Source organism: Lepus europaeus, chromosome 21 (genome assembly GCF_033115175.1).
Source record: "Lepus europaeus isolate LE1 chromosome 21, mLepTim1.pri, whole genome shotgun sequence".
Taxonomy (NCBI): domain Eukaryota; kingdom Metazoa; phylum Chordata; class Mammalia; order Lagomorpha; family Leporidae; genus Lepus; species Lepus europaeus.
Genome location: NC_084847.1, coordinates 244,042 through 260,000, shown reverse-complemented (window position 1 = coordinate 260,000; position 15,959 = coordinate 244,042). Strand labels below are relative to the sequence as shown.

At 57.6% G+C, this 15,959-nt stretch overlaps 1 protein-coding gene across 4 annotated transcripts in view; it reads right to left on the bottom strand.

Moving 5' to 3' along the window:
- FAM234A (family with sequence similarity 234 member A) overlaps positions 1-15,959 on the bottom strand; it is a 36,128-nt gene that overhangs the window by 17,039 nt on the left and 3,130 nt on the right. For 2 of the 4 annotated variants that reach the window (XM_062179940.1, XM_062179937.1), the window contains exon 2: positions 3,707-4,090. The exons of 1 other annotated variant lie outside the window; for it this stretch is intronic. The gene's annotated coding sequence lies outside the window, so the exon portion shown is untranslated. The remainder of the gene's footprint in view (positions 1-3,706; positions 4,091-15,959) is intronic. One more of the 4 variants, XM_062179938.1, reaches the window with a different exon arrangement.

Below are 15,959 nucleotides of genomic sequence, written 5' to 3'. Positions count from 1 at the left end.
CAGATACTTTAAGCCTCCTGGCACCTTTAAAATCAAGTTCTCGACTTTCTGGGCTTTGGTATTTCCAGTTGGCCTCTGGCAATGTCGAAGGATGCATCTCTCCTCTTGCAAAGCTAAGAACCACTCAGGCTATTTGGATGACAGTAAAAGTGTTGCAAGATGTGAAATGATGCTAAACTTCGGTTATGAGCGGTTTTTTTTTTTATAGCTGCTCCAGTCTCAGCCTTGCTAGCCAGATTCTTTAGAGAGGGACTGACAAAGGCTCAGGCAAGCTAACAGTGAACAGCCAGGCATTGCCAGTTCCAAACGTGGGACAGAAGGGAGGAAGGGTTCCAAGAGACGCAGACGACAGGCCGGTTACACAGCAGATACTGGACAGCGGGGTCCCAGGAGCCCAGGAAAGCTCAGAGCTACACGGTGAAAGTCTGGAAGCCCTGAAAACTTACTGGACGAATCCGAACACTGTTCTGTGTTACACAGTAAGTTCTAGTACAAATTCACGGCTTACATGTTAACACTAGTTAAAAGTGGCAAAGCAGCAGAAGATGGCCCAAGCGCTGGGCCCCTGCACCTGCGTGGGAGACCGGGAAGAAGCCCCTGGCTCCTGGCTTTGGCCTGGCCCAGCTCTGGCTGTTGCGGCAGTCTGGGGAGCGAACCAGTGGACGGAAGACCTTCTCTCTGTCTCTCCCTCTCACTGTCTGTAGCTCTCTAATAAATAAATAACTTATAAAAAGAAGGAAAAACCAACCAACCAACCAACCAGCAACCCAGGCCCGTCACCCACTGGCTGCACGGTGAAAATCTTGAAGCCTAAGGAAGGCAGAGACGCCCTCCAAGTCCAGGTTCGCAGGGAACAGGGCTTGCATCTGAGCCCCGGCAGTCGGCTGAGCTCACGCCTCCTCTCTGCCCCATGCAGCTGGGAAGGTGACTGTTCCGCGTGACCCCGCTAGCTGTGATTCCCAGATTTATAAAGGGGGGGGGGGCTGACCTTTTTCTGTAGTAATGCCCAGCCACAAAACAGAGACCCAAAGAGCACCGCCAGAGAATGCGAGCTGAACTGCAGGACCCCACAGTGGGAGCTGTTTTGCTGTGTGCACAATAAATGAGCAAAACGCCCCTCTGCACTCCAGACGAGAGGGAGACGATGTCCAAACACATGGACAGGACATGTGGTCTCGCCTGAAGGGGACAGTCTCATGGGCATGGTCTTAACTCAGAGAAATACCAAGTGTCAGAATGTGCCCGTGACCGTAGCTTTCTAGCTCACCCTGATATTAAAATAAGTCTTCAAAAATGAGGGATGGGCTGAGCACCCCGTGGCTACCATCCTAAAACTTGCCTCTGTGGTCTGCGTTCCTGGAGACCAGGAGAGAGGAGCGAGCTAAGCAGGAGCAGTGTCGGGATGCGTGGCAGGTCCCCTAACTGCTGCTCCACATGGCCACCTGCTGTCAAGGAGACTGGGCAAACAGCTGTCGTGACAGAGCCGGCTTCGAGGAGCCCTGTCAGCTCTGCCAAGAGCCAGGCCACTGCAGAGGAATTACCCTGGGGGCTGAAGGGGGATGGGCTGTGGTGTAGCAGGTACAGCCATGTCCTACAGCACTGGATCCCATTTGGATGCCAGTTCAAATCCCAGGTGTTCCACTTCTGATCCAGCTCCCTGCTAATGGCCTGAGAAAGCAGCAGAAGATGGCCCAAGTGCCTGAGCCCCTGCATACACACACATACACACACACAGCCCCCCACCTACCCCGGCTATGAGAGACCAGAAGAAGCTCCTGGCTCCTGGCTTCAGTCTGGCCCAGCCTTGGCCATTGTGGCCATTTGGGGAGAGCGAACCAGCGGATGGAAAATCGATTTTTTTTTTATCTCTGCCTTTCAAATAAATACAGAAAATCTTTTTAAAAAAATGTTGATGGCAGGCCTGCGCCGTGGCTCACTTGGCTAATCCTCCGCCTGTGGCACCAGCACACCAGGTTCTAGTCCTGGTCGGGGGGGCCGGATTCTGCCCCAGTGCCCCTCTTCCAGTCCAGCTCTCTGCTGTGGCCCGGGAGTGCAGTGGAGGCTGGCCCAAGTGCTTGGGCCCTGCACCCGCATGGGAGACCAGGAGAAGCACCTGGCTCCTGGCTTTGGATCAGCGAGATGCGCCGTCTGCAGCGGCCATTGGAGGGTGAACCAATGGCAAAAAGGAAGACCTTTCTCTCTGTCTCTCTCTCTCACTATCCACTCTGCCTGTCAAAAAAATAAATAAATAAATAAATAAATAGCCAAAGAAACGATCCAAAGGTCCATCAATCTATGCACGGTTAAAAATAAGCCTTCACACAATAGCGTGTCATTCAGCTACAAAAAGTAATGAAGTTGGGGCCAGTGCTGCGGCATAGTGGGTTAATCCTCCGCCTGCGGTGCCGGCATCCAATATGGGCACCGGTTCAAGTCCCGGCTGCTCCTCTTCCCATCCAGCTCTCTGCTATGGCCTGGGAAAGCAGTAGAAGATGGCCCAAGTGCTTGAGCCCCTGCACCCACATGGGGGATCTGGAAGAAGCTCCTGGCTCCTGGCTCCTGATCAACTCAGCTCCGGCCATTGCAGCCATTTGGGGAGTGAACCATCGGACGGAAGACCTTTCTCTCTGTCTCTCCCTCTCACTGTCTGTAACTCTACCTCTCAAATAAATAAATAATTTTTTTTTTAAAAAAGCAATGAAGTGCTGACACGGAAATAATGAAGGGCAACAGGCAGGCTCTGTCCTGCAGAATCTGGGCCCAGGGCAGAAGGCAGGTCAAAGGCTGTGGAAGGGCGGGGCTGAGCAGCGTTCCGAGGGAGCCGGAGCACGCGGCTCTGTGACCTGTGTGCCACCACCACCGAGAGCAAACCAGTACGCACGCGCCTCCCTCCCACAGGCAGAGAGCGGGACACAGGCAGAGTCAGTGAGTCAGGACGTGTGGTCATTAAACCCAGCCCCAGCAGCCTCTGACCTGGGTGTTGGGCAGGTGTGGCACGGTGTCTGGGAAAGGTAACCAGGGAAAAAGCCGGCAGCAGAAGCTGGGAGTGGCCGGGCTACCGGCCGAGGGCTCAGGGCCTGAAGAGGAGAAAGCCGCCAGCCAGCAGGCGCAGCCCGTGCTCCATGTCAACGGACGCTGGAAATGTCTACAGCACAAATGTGGCCGAGGAAAGCAAGCCGAGTGGGGAGGACATGCTACGACTCCAGATTTCTTTTTTTTTTTTTTTTTTTTTTGACAGGCAGAGTGGATAGTGAGAGAGAGAGAGACAGAGAGAAAAGTCTTTCTTTTTGCCGTTGGTTCACCCTCCAATGGCCGTTGCGGACAGCGCATCGTGCTGATCTGAAGCCAGGAGCCAGGTGCTTCTCCTGGTCTCCCATGCGGGTGCAGGACCCAAGCACTTGGGCCATCCTCCACTGCCCTCCCGGGCCACAGCAGAGAGCTGGCCTGGAAGAGGGCCGACCGGGATAGAATCCGGCGCCCCAACCGGGACTAGAACCCGGTGTGCCGGCACCGCAAGGCAGAGGATTAGCCCGTTAAGCCATGGCACCGGCCCAGATTTCCATCTGGAGAGCCCGATTCATCACACAAGCTCAGGCCTGGCTGCTGTCATGGGCCCAGGAGCCTGGCGGGGGAGCGGGAGAGGCACAGGGAGGCTACCAGTCTGACAGACGCCCCTCCATCCCACGAGCCCGTCTCCCAGACCTACCTGGTCACAGGCGCACATGGGGGGTGCGCTGAGCCTCAGCTCCCGGCCAGCCACGGGCACACCCAGTCTCTGGTCTGGGCTCAGATCTGTGCCTTCATAAACCCAGGCAAACGCAGGGGTTCAGCAGCCACGGGCAAGGTGCATCGCAGGCAGCCTGGAAGGGCACGAGTGGCTCTCAGCCTTGGGACACAGCAGAACCACCGGTGCTTTCACAATCAGGACGCCACGCCCCCTGGCCAATTAAATCAGCCTCTCGGGGAGGGGCGGGCGGTGCCAGGTGGTTCCATGTGCAGCCAAGGAGAGAAGCACTGGCCAAGAAATCTGCCCTTGTTCCGCTCGTCCACTTGGGCCATCAGACAGCAGCCACCTTCGTCCACTGCCAGCCTGGGGAAAGGAAAGCAACCAAGGGCGAGACTGTCCCCGTCTGTCCCCGTCCCCTCATCTTGTCCCCATCCTGTCCCCGTCCCCATCCTGTCCCTGCACCTGTCCTGCCCCCGTCCTGTCCCCGTCCCCCTGTCCCTGTCCTCGTCCTGTCCTCCTGTCCCTGTCCCTGTCCTCGTCCTGTCCTCCTGTCCCTGTCCTCGTCCTGTCCCCATCCCCCTGTCCCTGTCCTCGTCCTGTCCTCCTGTCCCTGTCCTGCCCCCATCCTGTCCCCATCACCCTGTCCCCGTCCCTGTTCCCGTCCTGCCCCCATCCCCCTGTCCCTGCCCCCGTCCTGTCCCCGTCCCCCTGTCCCTGTCCTCGTCCTGTCCCCATCCCCCTGTCCCTGTCCTCGTCCTGTCCTCCTGTCCCTGTCCTGCCCCCATCCTGTCCCCATCCCCCTGTCCCCGTCCCTGTTCCCGTCCTGCCCCCATCCCCCGTCCCTGTCCTCCTGTCCCTGTCCTGCCCCCATCCTGTCCCCGTCCCATCCCTGTCCTGTCTCTGTCTCCATCCTGTCCTGTCTCCATCCTGTCCCCATCCTGTCCTGCCCCCATCCTGTCCTGCCCCCATCCTGTCCCTATCCCCGTCCCCATCCTGTCCCCGTACCTGTCCCTGTCCTGCCCCCATCCCCCTGTCCCCATCCCCCTGTTCCCCTCCTCGTCCTGTCCCTGTCCCCCTGTCCCTGTTCCCATCCTGTCCCCGTCCCATCCCTGTCCTGTCTCTGTCTCCATCCTGTCCTGTCTCCATCCTGTCCTGTCCCCATCCTGTCTCCATCCTGTCCCTGTACCTGTCCTGTCCCCATCCTGTCCTGCCCCCGTTCTGTCCTCATCCCCCTGTCCCTGTTCCCATCCTGTCCCCGTCCCCATCCTGTTCCCATCCTGTCCCTGTCCTGCCCCCATCCTGTCCCCGTCCCTGTCCCCATCCCCCTGTCCCCATCCCCCTGTTCCCCTCCTCGTCCTGTCCCTGTCCCCCTGTCCCTGTTCCCATCCTGTCCCCGTCCCATCCCTGTCCTGTCTCTGTCTCCATCCTGTCCTGTCTCCATCCTGTCCTGTCCCCATCCTGTCTCCATCCTGTCCCCGTACCTGTCCTGTCCCCATCCTGTCCTGCCCCCGTTCTGTCCTCATCCCCCTGTCCCTGTTCCCATCCTGTCCCTGTTCCCATCCTATCCCCATCCTGTCCCCGTCCCCATCCTGTCCCCATCCTGTCCCCATCCCCCTGTTCCCCTCCTCGTCCTGTCCCTGTCCCCTGTCCTGTTCCCATCCTGTCCCCGTCCCATCCCTGTCCTGTCTCTGTCTCCATCCTGTCCTGTCTCCATCCTGTCCTGTCCCCATCCTGTCTCCATCCTGTCCCCGTACCTGTCCTGTCTCCATCCTGTCCTGCCCCCGTTCTGTCCTCATCCCCCTGTCCCTGTTCCCATCCTGTCCCTGTTCCCATCCTATCCCCATCCTGTCCCCGTCCCATCCTGTCCCCATCCTGTCCCCATCCCCCTGTTCCCCTCCTCGTCCTGTCCCTGTCCCCCTGTCCCTGTTCCCATCCTGTCCCCGTCCCCGTCCTGTCCCTCTGGGCTTCCTCAGAGTTCTCCGAAAGCTTAGTCCAAAGGCAAAGCTCACACTCGTAAATGGAGCTACTCCATTTCTTAAAAAAAGAAAAAAAGATTTATTTATTTCATAGGCAGAGTGACCAGAAAGACAGAGATCTTCCATCCACTGTTTCACTCCCCAAGTGGCTGCAATGGCTTGAGCTGGGCCAGGCTGAAGCCAGGAGCTCCATCCAGCTCTCCCATACGGCGGCAAGGGTCCATGACCGTGGCTACCATCTGCTGCCTTCTCTCGTGCGTTAGTAGGGAAGTGGATCGGGGCAGAGCAGCTGGGATGCCGACGTAGCAAGCAGCACTGACCACGTGGTGCCACAGGCCGCCCCCGGGCCCTGGTGTTTCTGAATGTGATTAGAATAGCCAGGTAAAAGTACAGGGAAAATAAACTCAAGCTGTTATCCCTACTTCAGGGTTTGCTATCTTCAGGCCACAGGGACGTGCGGTCAGGAAGAGGGTCTGACCCGGAGGGCAGCTGCTGGCTCAGGCCGTCCTGAGGGCAGAGTCCCTCCAGGCACCACTCAGCTCTGGATACAATCCAGAAGCAGAAAGGGGAAAACCCTCCAAAGGCTTCGCTGGGACACAGTGAAAGTCGGGTGAGCTACCGCGGGGCCCGGCTCTGCTCACAGCCAGAGCCTTCCGCCGGTGAGCCTCGCGATGCAGGAGCTGCTGTGAATCTGGGCAGACAGCCCCAAGCCTGGGTCGTGCCACAGGCCTCCTGCTGCCCGCGCACCCAGCTCCTGCGCGCGGCAGTGCCCACTGGCCCTGATGCCAGGCGAGCGCCTCAGGTGTCCGAGGAGCAGTCTTCCACAAACGCCCTTCAGGTGGTTTCACCGGCTGTCCGGCTGATGCTGCCGTCCAGTGTCGCACAACTCCTCCCCATCGAACCCCACCCATCCCACAAGCCGATGGTAAACGCCACCTTATTTTTAAACCTTTCTGGGTTTTCTAACCACACATGACCCCAAACCAATGTTGCTTCTGGCTATTTTTGAAGGATGGTGCTTGTTTGAAAATGCCAAAAAGAGAACACCCTAACTAGGAACACAAATCCAACACACCTCAAGTCACCGTCAGCTTCGCCTAATATCCTGGACTCGGCACGGTCAGGTGCAGCAGCCGCGGGGCTCTGGGCTGAGCTTGTGTTCGTGTCCGGCCCCGCCCTCCACCTGCGGCACCGCAGGCACAGCACGGAGCTTCTCTACCCTGGGCAAAGTTCTCAGCTGCCCGAAGCTCCGAGCTAACTCAGGCAGGAAAGAGACTTCCTGCAAGGAGACCGCGGCACCCACGGCCGCCAGGGAGATGCGGTACACTCAGAGAATCCGGCACCGAGGGGGACAGAGGCTGCGGCAGCACCAGGGTCCCAGCCTCGGAGCAGGCGGCTGAGACGCTGTTGGGCACCAGCCCTTGTCCCCAAGGAGACCGCGGCACCCACGGCCGCCAGGGAGACGCGGTACACTCAGAGAATCCGGCACCGAGGGGGACAGAGGCTGCGGCAGCACCAGGGTCCCAGCCTCGGAGCAAGCGGCTGAGACGCTGTTGGGCACCAGCCCTTGTCCCCAAGGAGACCGCGGCACCCACGGCCGCCAGGGAGACGCGGTACACTCAGAGAATCCGGCACCGAGGGGGACAGAGGCTGCGGCAGCACCAGGGTCCCAGCCTCGGAGCAGGCGGCTGAGACGCTGTTGGGCACCAGCCCTTGTCCCTGGGGTCTCTCACAGTGGGATTCCCCCAGCACAGGTAGTTCTGCGGCCAACCCAGAACCCTCAGACCAGCCGCTCGTCCACTTCCCTGTTCCTCCCCCGGTCTGGAGACAGCGGCGAGCACCGGGCACCGAGTCCTGTGGAACACAGACAAGAGCAGTCTCCGGAGATCTTCAAAACGAGCAATCCAGGCATGTGTGCTCCCACTTCTGCAGCCTGAGCCTGGAGCAGCCCAGGCCTCACTGCAGGCACTGCCAGGGGCCATGGTCCTTACCCTGGGGCAAATTCTGGCCCTGCGAGATGATTATTATTATTTTTTTAAATATTTATGGGGCTGGTGCCGTGGTGCAGTAGGTTAATCCTATGCCTACAGTGCTGGCATCCCATGTGGGCACCGGTTCCAGTCCCAGCTGCTCCACTTCCGATCCAGCTCTCTGCTGTGGCCTGAGAAAGCAGTGGAAGATGCCCCAAGTCCTTGGGCCCTGCACCCACATGGGAGACCCAGAGGAAGCTCCTGGCTCCTGGCTTCGGATCAGTCCAGCTCCAGCCGTTGCAGCCAACTGGGGAGTGAGTGAACCAGCGGATGGATGACCTGTCTCTCTGCCTTTCCTTCTCTCTCTGTGTAACTCTGACTCTCAAATAAATAAATCTTAAATAAAATCTCCTAAAGTTGGATGCACAAGTGAGCGCACAGATGGCTTCCCAGCCTGGGAGGCTCCCTGGAAGCAGTACGACCTCCGCAGCACCTTGTGAGGCTGTAATTAACTCAAAACATTTTTTTTAAGTCAAAGAAAAGAAACCCTTTAGCAAAGGGGGTGGGGCCAGAGGTCACACCAGTTTAAGAAGCTATGAAGCTATTCCAAAGACAGGAGGTTGTTTGTGGAAAAATATCGACAGCGAGCTTTGCAGTCACGTGGAAGCTGAAAGAATGGCCGAGACCCTGGCCAACGGCGGGCCCCCACCCTGCCATCACTGCGGGAACCCCAGGCAGCCACTCCCAGCTCCTCAGAGCACGGCTCGCTTACCTGCGGCCCCCTCACCTACTACGCAAAGCAAAGACCAGAGTTTAAGAGGGTCACCTCCACAGGCATCAGGGCCGTGGGCGGTGAGCTCCTCCTAACTCCCTCCACGCAGGCGCAGGCTTGAGTGAAGAGTGTCAGGGTCTGACTTGGATAATGACCGCCTTTGAGAACAGGAAAAGCTCATCAGAAATTCCTTCTTAGGATCTCCCAGGACAACTCTGTTCCTGGAAATTAGGGGTGGTCAGAAAGGCCTCCCCAGCAACACAGCCAAGCACGGCCAGTTCACACTCACGTGTGGTACTAAGAAAGACCGCAGGAAATGGGTCAGTGGTGTTTCCTCTGCTGTGGTCCTCAATGCCACCTGCAGCACTGCCAGGGAACTCCTCCACTCACTGCCGGTGAGGCCGGGAGCCAGGCACTGACACCAGAACCCCAGAACCCCAGAGTCAGGCCACGGCTTTTTTTTTTTTTTTTCCTGACAGGTAGAGTTACAGACAGTGAGAGAGAGTCAGAGAGAAAGGTCTTCCTTCCGTTCGTTCACCCCCAAATGGCTGCTACGGCCAGTGTTGTGCCGATCCGAAGCCAGGAGCCAGGTGCTTCTTCCTGGTCTCCCATGCAGGTGCAGGGGCCAAGGACTTGGGCCAACCTCCACTGCCTTCCTGGGCCACAGCGGAGAGCTGGCCTGGAAGAGGAGCAACCGGGACAGAATCCGGCACCCACATGGGATGCCGGCGCCGCAGGTAGAGAATTAACCAGGTGAGCCCCGGCGCCGGCCCAGGCCACCCCACACTGCAGTGCCGGCTCCTGACGGCAGCTCCCACCCACGCAGGCACTGGAGACAGCTCAACTAACGAGTCCTGCTGCCCAGGTGGGAGACCCCAATTGAATTCCTGGCTCCTGGCTTTGGCTAGGGAAGGCCTTTGCAAGCATTTGAGTTTTAAAAAACGAAATTCAGCAAGTAGAGCGCCAAGAACGGCTTCTGAAACGTGCGTGGGCTCTCAGAGGAACTTCGGATCTCACAGGAGAGCTTTCCAGGGAGCAGGGCATGGGGACGCAGCACAGCGTGGGGACGACGTCCAGACCAGACTCAGCCCCGTCTCCCATCCACTCGGTGAAGTGCCGCGGCTCTGGGCCACCTGCAGCCCCAGGGAAAGCACGGTGACCTTCCGGAGGCCTGGGGAGAGGGGTCAAGGTTGGATTTCCCTCTGGGCGCAGGGAGCTTGCAGACACTCTGGCCCGCCTTCAGGAGCAGGGAGGCCACAGCAGCGCTGGTGCACGACCCGCTGAGGTCTGCCTCCCCACGCGGAGCTGGCAGACCTCTGGGCACTGCGGCCCTCTGGCTCCTGAGGGACGTCCCGAAGGCTGCAGGTGCCACCCTGACCCTGAGTCCCCAAACGGAGCATTTACATGAACTCCAGGCTGCTTTCTCTGTTTCCAATTACAGCTATTGTTAAATTCCACTTAAAGCGCGGGTACGAGGAACCTAACGGGTATCTCGCCTCTAAGACCACAACGAGGCATCTGCAAACCACAGACTCTGAAGAAACATCCTGGCAGCCAACGCCAGTGCAGGGAAGCCCCGGCTCCCGCGGCTCTGCGGGGCTCTGAGGACCGCTCCCGCTGAGGGGCAAACTGCTCTCGCGGGGGAAGTGAGGACATCAGCCAGTACCTGCCACCAGGCCAACAGATGCTTCGCAGGAAAACAAAACCCACAGCGTGTACGTGCAGAGAAGTCAAACACTCTCCAGACACGAGGGCACACAGAACCGCCCTCTGAGAGAAGCCTGTTGAAACGTAACAGGTACCGGGGCCCGCGCTGTGGCCTAGCCGGTAAAGCCCTGCCTGCAGCGCCAGCATCCCATATGGGCACCGGTTCAAGTCCCGGCTGCTCCACTTCTGATCCAGCTCTCTGCTGTGGCCTGGGAAAGCAGTGGAGGACGGCCCAAGTCCTTGGACCCCTGCACCTGCATGGGAGACCTGGAAGAAGCTCCTGGCTCCTGGCTTCGGATCAGTCTAGTGGCCATTTGGGGAGTGAACCAGCACTGGAAGACCTCTCTCTCTGCCTCTCTGTAACTCTTCCAGATAAATAAATCTTTATAAAATCCATGTCTTGACTTAATATCAAGCAAAACGAGAAATAAACAAAAACGTGAGAGAAAGAAAATGCATCAGTGCGATATTAAGGTAAAAAAGGACTCAGCAGGATAAACTAAACACACGGTCCCTGCGTGCGATTTTTAAGCAGCTTAATACCCTGGCCTGCGGATTTATCAGAACCCTCAGGCACTCAGCTTCTGCCATCAGGGACGCTGGGCGGCCACAGCTGTGTGCAGGGGAAACTGGCCCACCAGCTGTTCACAGTCCTCAGTACTGCAGAAAGGGGAGGGGAGAGGAGGAGAGGGGAGGGGACAGGGGAGGGGAGAGGAGGGGGGAGAGGAGGGGAGAGGAGGGGAGAGGAGGGGAGAGGGGAGGGGAGGGGAGACGAGGGGAGGGGGGAGAGTAGGGGAGGGGAGAGGAGGAGAGGGGAGGGGACAGGGGAGGGGAGAGGAGGAGAGGGGCGGGGACAGGGGAGGGGAGAGGAGGGGAGAGGGGAGGGGAGGGGAGGGGAGACGAGGGGAGCCTCCAGGAACAGCGGACAGCGCCAGGGCAGCACACCAGCCCAGGTGTGCTCCAGGTGTGGCCCGAGGACCTGGGCCATCCTCCAGGGCTTTCCTGGGCACGCTGGCAGGGAGCTGGATCAGAACCGGCGCCCATTTGGAATGCCACGGCCTTAGTTAACTGTATGTCTTAAAATCACAACTTTAAATTTTTTATCTAATTTTATTTGAAGGGCCGAGAGACACAGAGAAAGAGACAGAGAAAACCAGATCTTCCATCTGCCGATTCTCTCCTCAAAAGCTCAGCTCAGCTAAGGCCAGACAGTCTGAAGGCAGGAGCTCAGGACATGTCGACAGCACCTGAGCCAGCGCCTGCTGCCTCCCAGGGCGCACCTGGGGAGGAAACCAGAGTAGGAGGCAGGGCCGTTTGCACCCAGGCACCGGGATGTGGGCTGAACCGCGGCCCCAGATTCCCAATCAGCACAGAAAGGTTTTCTTCTTTTTTCTTTTTGTCTATCTACTTGAAACACTGATTGACAAAGGGAGAAAGAAATACTCCCTCTCCTGGTTCACGTCCCAAAACCCACGACAGCCAGACCCGGGCCAGGCTGAAGCCAGGAGCCCAGAACGCCATACAGGGGCCATCACCAGGTGCCTCCCAAAGTGCACATCAGCGGGAAGCTGGAATGGAAGCAGAGAGCAGGCCCTGAGCAGCAGCCCATCCGGGATGCAGGCACCCTGAGGGACACCCACTGCTGCACCAACCACCTGCCGCGGGGCAGGAGAACTTCCGGGAGGACTTCGGGGGTCTACACTGCGATCCCTGCGGCCGAATGAAGATGGGTCTACACTGCGATCCCTGCGGCAGAATGAAGATGACGTCTACACTGCGATCCCTGCGGCCGAATGAAGATGGGTCTACACTGCGATCCCTGCGGCCGAATGAAGATGGGTCTACACTGCGATCCCTGCGGCCGAATGAAGATGGGTCTACACTGCGATCCCTGCGGCCGAATGAAGATGACGTCTACACTGCGATCCCTGCGGCCGAATGAAGATGGCGTCTACACTGCGATCCCTGCGGCCGAATGAAGATGGCGTCTACACTGCGATCCCTGCGGCCGAATGAAGATGGGTCTACACTGCGATCCCTGCGGCCGAATGAAGATGGCGTCTACACTGCGATCCCTGCGGCCGAATGAAGATGACGTCTACACTGCGATCCCTGCGGCCGAATGAAGATGGCGTCTACACTGCGATCCCTGCGGCCGAATGAAGATGACGTCTACACTGCGATCCCTGCGGCCGAATGAAGATGGCGTCTACACTGCGATCCCTGCGGCCGAATGAAGATGGCGTCTACACTGCGATCCCTGCGGCCGAATGAAGATGACGTCTACACTGCGATCCCTGCGGCCGAATGAAGATGGGTCTACACTGCGATCCCTGCGGCCGAATGAAGATGACGTCTACACTGCGATCCCTGCGGCCGAATGAAGATGGGTCTACACTGCGATCCCTGCGGCCGAATGAAGATGGGTCTACACTGCGATCCCTGCGGCAGAATGAAGATGACGTCTACACTGCGATCCCTGCGGCCGAATGAAGATGGCGTCTACACTACGATCCCTGCGGCCGAATGAAGATGACGTCTACACTGCGATCCCTGCGGCCGAATGAAGATGACGTCTACACTGCGATCCCTGCGGCCGAATGAAGATGGCGTCTACACTGCGATCCCTGCGGCCGAATGAAGATGACGTCTACACTGCGATCCCTGCGGCCGAATGAAGATGGCGTCTACACTGCGATCCCTGCGGCAGAATGAAGATGGGTCTACACTGCGATCCCTGCGGCCGAATGAAGATGGGTCTACACTGCGATCCCTGCGGCCGAATGAAGATGGCGTCTACACTGCGATCCCTGCGGCCGAATGAAGATGGCGTCTACACTGCGATCCCTGCGGCCGAATGAAGATGACGTCTACACTGCGATCCCTGCGGCCGAATGAAGATGGCCTCCATCTGTGTGCAGACAACTCCATGCTACCACGACTCACAGGAAACCTCTTGCATTACTCAACCTCGTCAAAATGGCAATTTTACAAAAGCAGACTTTTTACAAAGCAAGGGCACCTGCAAATTAAAATAAACAAAAAAATAAATAAAATAGAGCAAAAAAATTACACCTGTAACTCAAGAGAGCAAACAGTACATTTAAATAAGAAGAGAAATGAGATTGATGCAAATAGCACATAGCTCTTTTAATTTTTCATTATTTAAAAAATTTTTTCCTTCTATTTCATTTTATTTGAAAGTCAGAGAAACAGACAGAGAGATCTTCCATTTGATGGTTCACTCCCCCGATGTGGGCCACACTGGAGCCAGGAGCCAGGATGCTGGCAGCTCTCGGAGGTGGGTGGGAGGGGCCCAGTGACAGGCCACCGGGCACCGCCTGCAGGACGTGGCACCGAGAAGCCGGGGCTCCAGTCAGCGCTTGGTAAGGTGCTCCGGTGTCCCAAGCAGTGCCTTAGCCACCACCCCACAGCACCCCCTCCCAGCAGAAAGCTTTGTAACTGGAGATCGTGTGGGGTACGTAGTGGAATGGCCTGAATACAGGTGGACTCCACTCCTGAGCTTTACTGGTAAGGAAAAACGGAAGGATTCTGTCAAAGGATTGAACAAAACAGTCAGTCAACACTCCAGCACTCCATACTGACAGGGTCAAAAGTCATTCTTTAAAAAAGATTTCTTTATTTATTTGAAAGGTAGAGTTACAGAGAGAGAGGGACAGACAGAGGTCTTCCCACTGCTGGTTCACTCCCCACATGGCCACAATGGCCAGGGCTGCGCCAGGCCAAAGCAAGGAACTTCATCAGGATCTCCCATGGGGGTGGCGGGGCACCCGCACTTGGGCCATCAGACAGCTGGATCGGAAGCAGAACAGCCCGGACACGAAGCGGCACCTTACGAGATGCTGGTGTTGTAGGCGGCGGTGGCCGATCCGCTGAGGTTTCTGCCACGACACTGGCCCCTGGATTACTTCTCTAGGAATCATACAGAACAAGAGACCCTTGTTCATCTCACCGGGTGTTGTTCTTTAACCTGTGAGCGGCCTGTGGATAGTCTCTGGCCACCTAGCGTGCACCGTGACTAGAAAAGGAAGGGGTATTTGTGCTGACACTTGGCCCATGCTACTGCTCCCGCCTGGGACACCCTCGCTCCTGCTTAGCCGTGCGTGGCTTGGCTGAAACAGCACCGAACTTCAGTGAAGTGACCACTGCTGCCCCTGGTGGCTTACCTCCTACCCCGGGGAATTCTACTTCTCCCAAGTACTCATCTCATTCCTCTTACCTGGGAGAGGGGAAACATTTGAGGCCCAGTGCACGTCTGTGGTGTCCCCTGAGCCCAACACACAGCGAGCGCTCAATAAACACAGGTCAGGTGGGCGAGCAGACGTTCATGGAGTACGTCTCTAGACAAGTCTAAACAGTGACTGAGTCAGGCAACGCACAAAAGGCCCGAGTTTCCAGGTACTCATGATCCGTCACCACCACCAATCTTACAGCAAGCGTGCCTGCACGCCTGGCCGAACGCCGGCGGGCGATTCAGCAGCGTCTTTTCTATGACAGGCTGCGCCACGGCCGGGAGTGGCCCGTGTCCCGACACCACGCGGGCTAACTAAGAGCCGAGCACAGCAGAAGTCAGACAATGACAGCTACAGTTTCAGTTGTTTACAGCGAACAAGTGCTCCTTCTCTTCCCCGAGAACAACCCTAAGACAAGAACAGGCACATAACCATCATTCACGAGAACAGATGTTAAGGTCATGGTTCCCTGCCAAAGGCAAAAACATCCCAGCACACACTCCCAAGCCGCTGCACGGCTCTTTTCCTTATGTAGCTGAAACATGCTTTAAATTTGTATTTTCTGGGGCCGGCACTGTGGAGGAGCTGGCAAAGTCACCGCCTGCTGTGCTGGCCTCCCATACGGGTGCCGGTTTCAGTCCCGGCTGCTCCACTTCCAGTCCAGCTCTCTGCTACGGCCTGGGAAAGCAGTAGAAGATGGCCCAGGTGCTTGGCCCCTGCACCCACGTGGGAGACCTGGAGAAGCTCCTGGCTCCTTCCTGGCTTCAGATCAGCCCAGCTCTGGCTGTTGCAGCCATCTTCCACGGTTTTCCCAGGCACATTAGTGGGAAGTTGGATCAAAAGCAGAGCAGCTTGGGGCCGGTGCTGTGGTGCAGCAGGTTAACGCCCTGGCCTGCAGTGCCGGTATCCCACATGGGCGCTGGTTCCAGTCCCAGCTGCTCCTCTTCCGATCCAGCTCTCTGCTGTGGCCTGGGAAAGCAGTAGAAGATGGCCCAAGTCCCTGGAAGAAGCTCCTGGCATCTCCGGCCGTTGCGGCCATCTGGGGAGTGAACCAGCGGATGGAAGACCTCTCTCTCTGTCTCTATCTCTCTCTGTAACTTTGTCTTTCAAATAAATAAAATAAATCTCTTAAAAAAACAAAAACGCAGAGCAGCTGGACACAAACTGGGACCCAACGGGAGGCTGGCATTGCAGGCAGAGGTTTCACGCGCTACGCCCACGCGGCCCTCGTCTCCCCTTCCAGACGCTGCTGAGGTCGTGTTTTTCCTTCTGCAGTGCTGTCAGACAGCTTTCTGCGTCTCCCCATCACGTCACTCCCTGCGGAGAGCTCGAGTGACTCCCCTCAGTTTCGATTAGTTCCAGGTCTTTTCACACCTGGCCGCCAGCCTCCGCTGTGCTGTCTCCTGTCCCCAAGCCCACACCCGGCGTTTGTTGCAGTCCTGTCGCGCCCGGAGCCACGGCACTGTTCTTTTTCACTCACTCGCCTGCTCTTCTGCACCAAGTAACTCAGACTGTGTCTTCAGAACCCACCGGTGCCGCCCGCCCTCCTGGCTA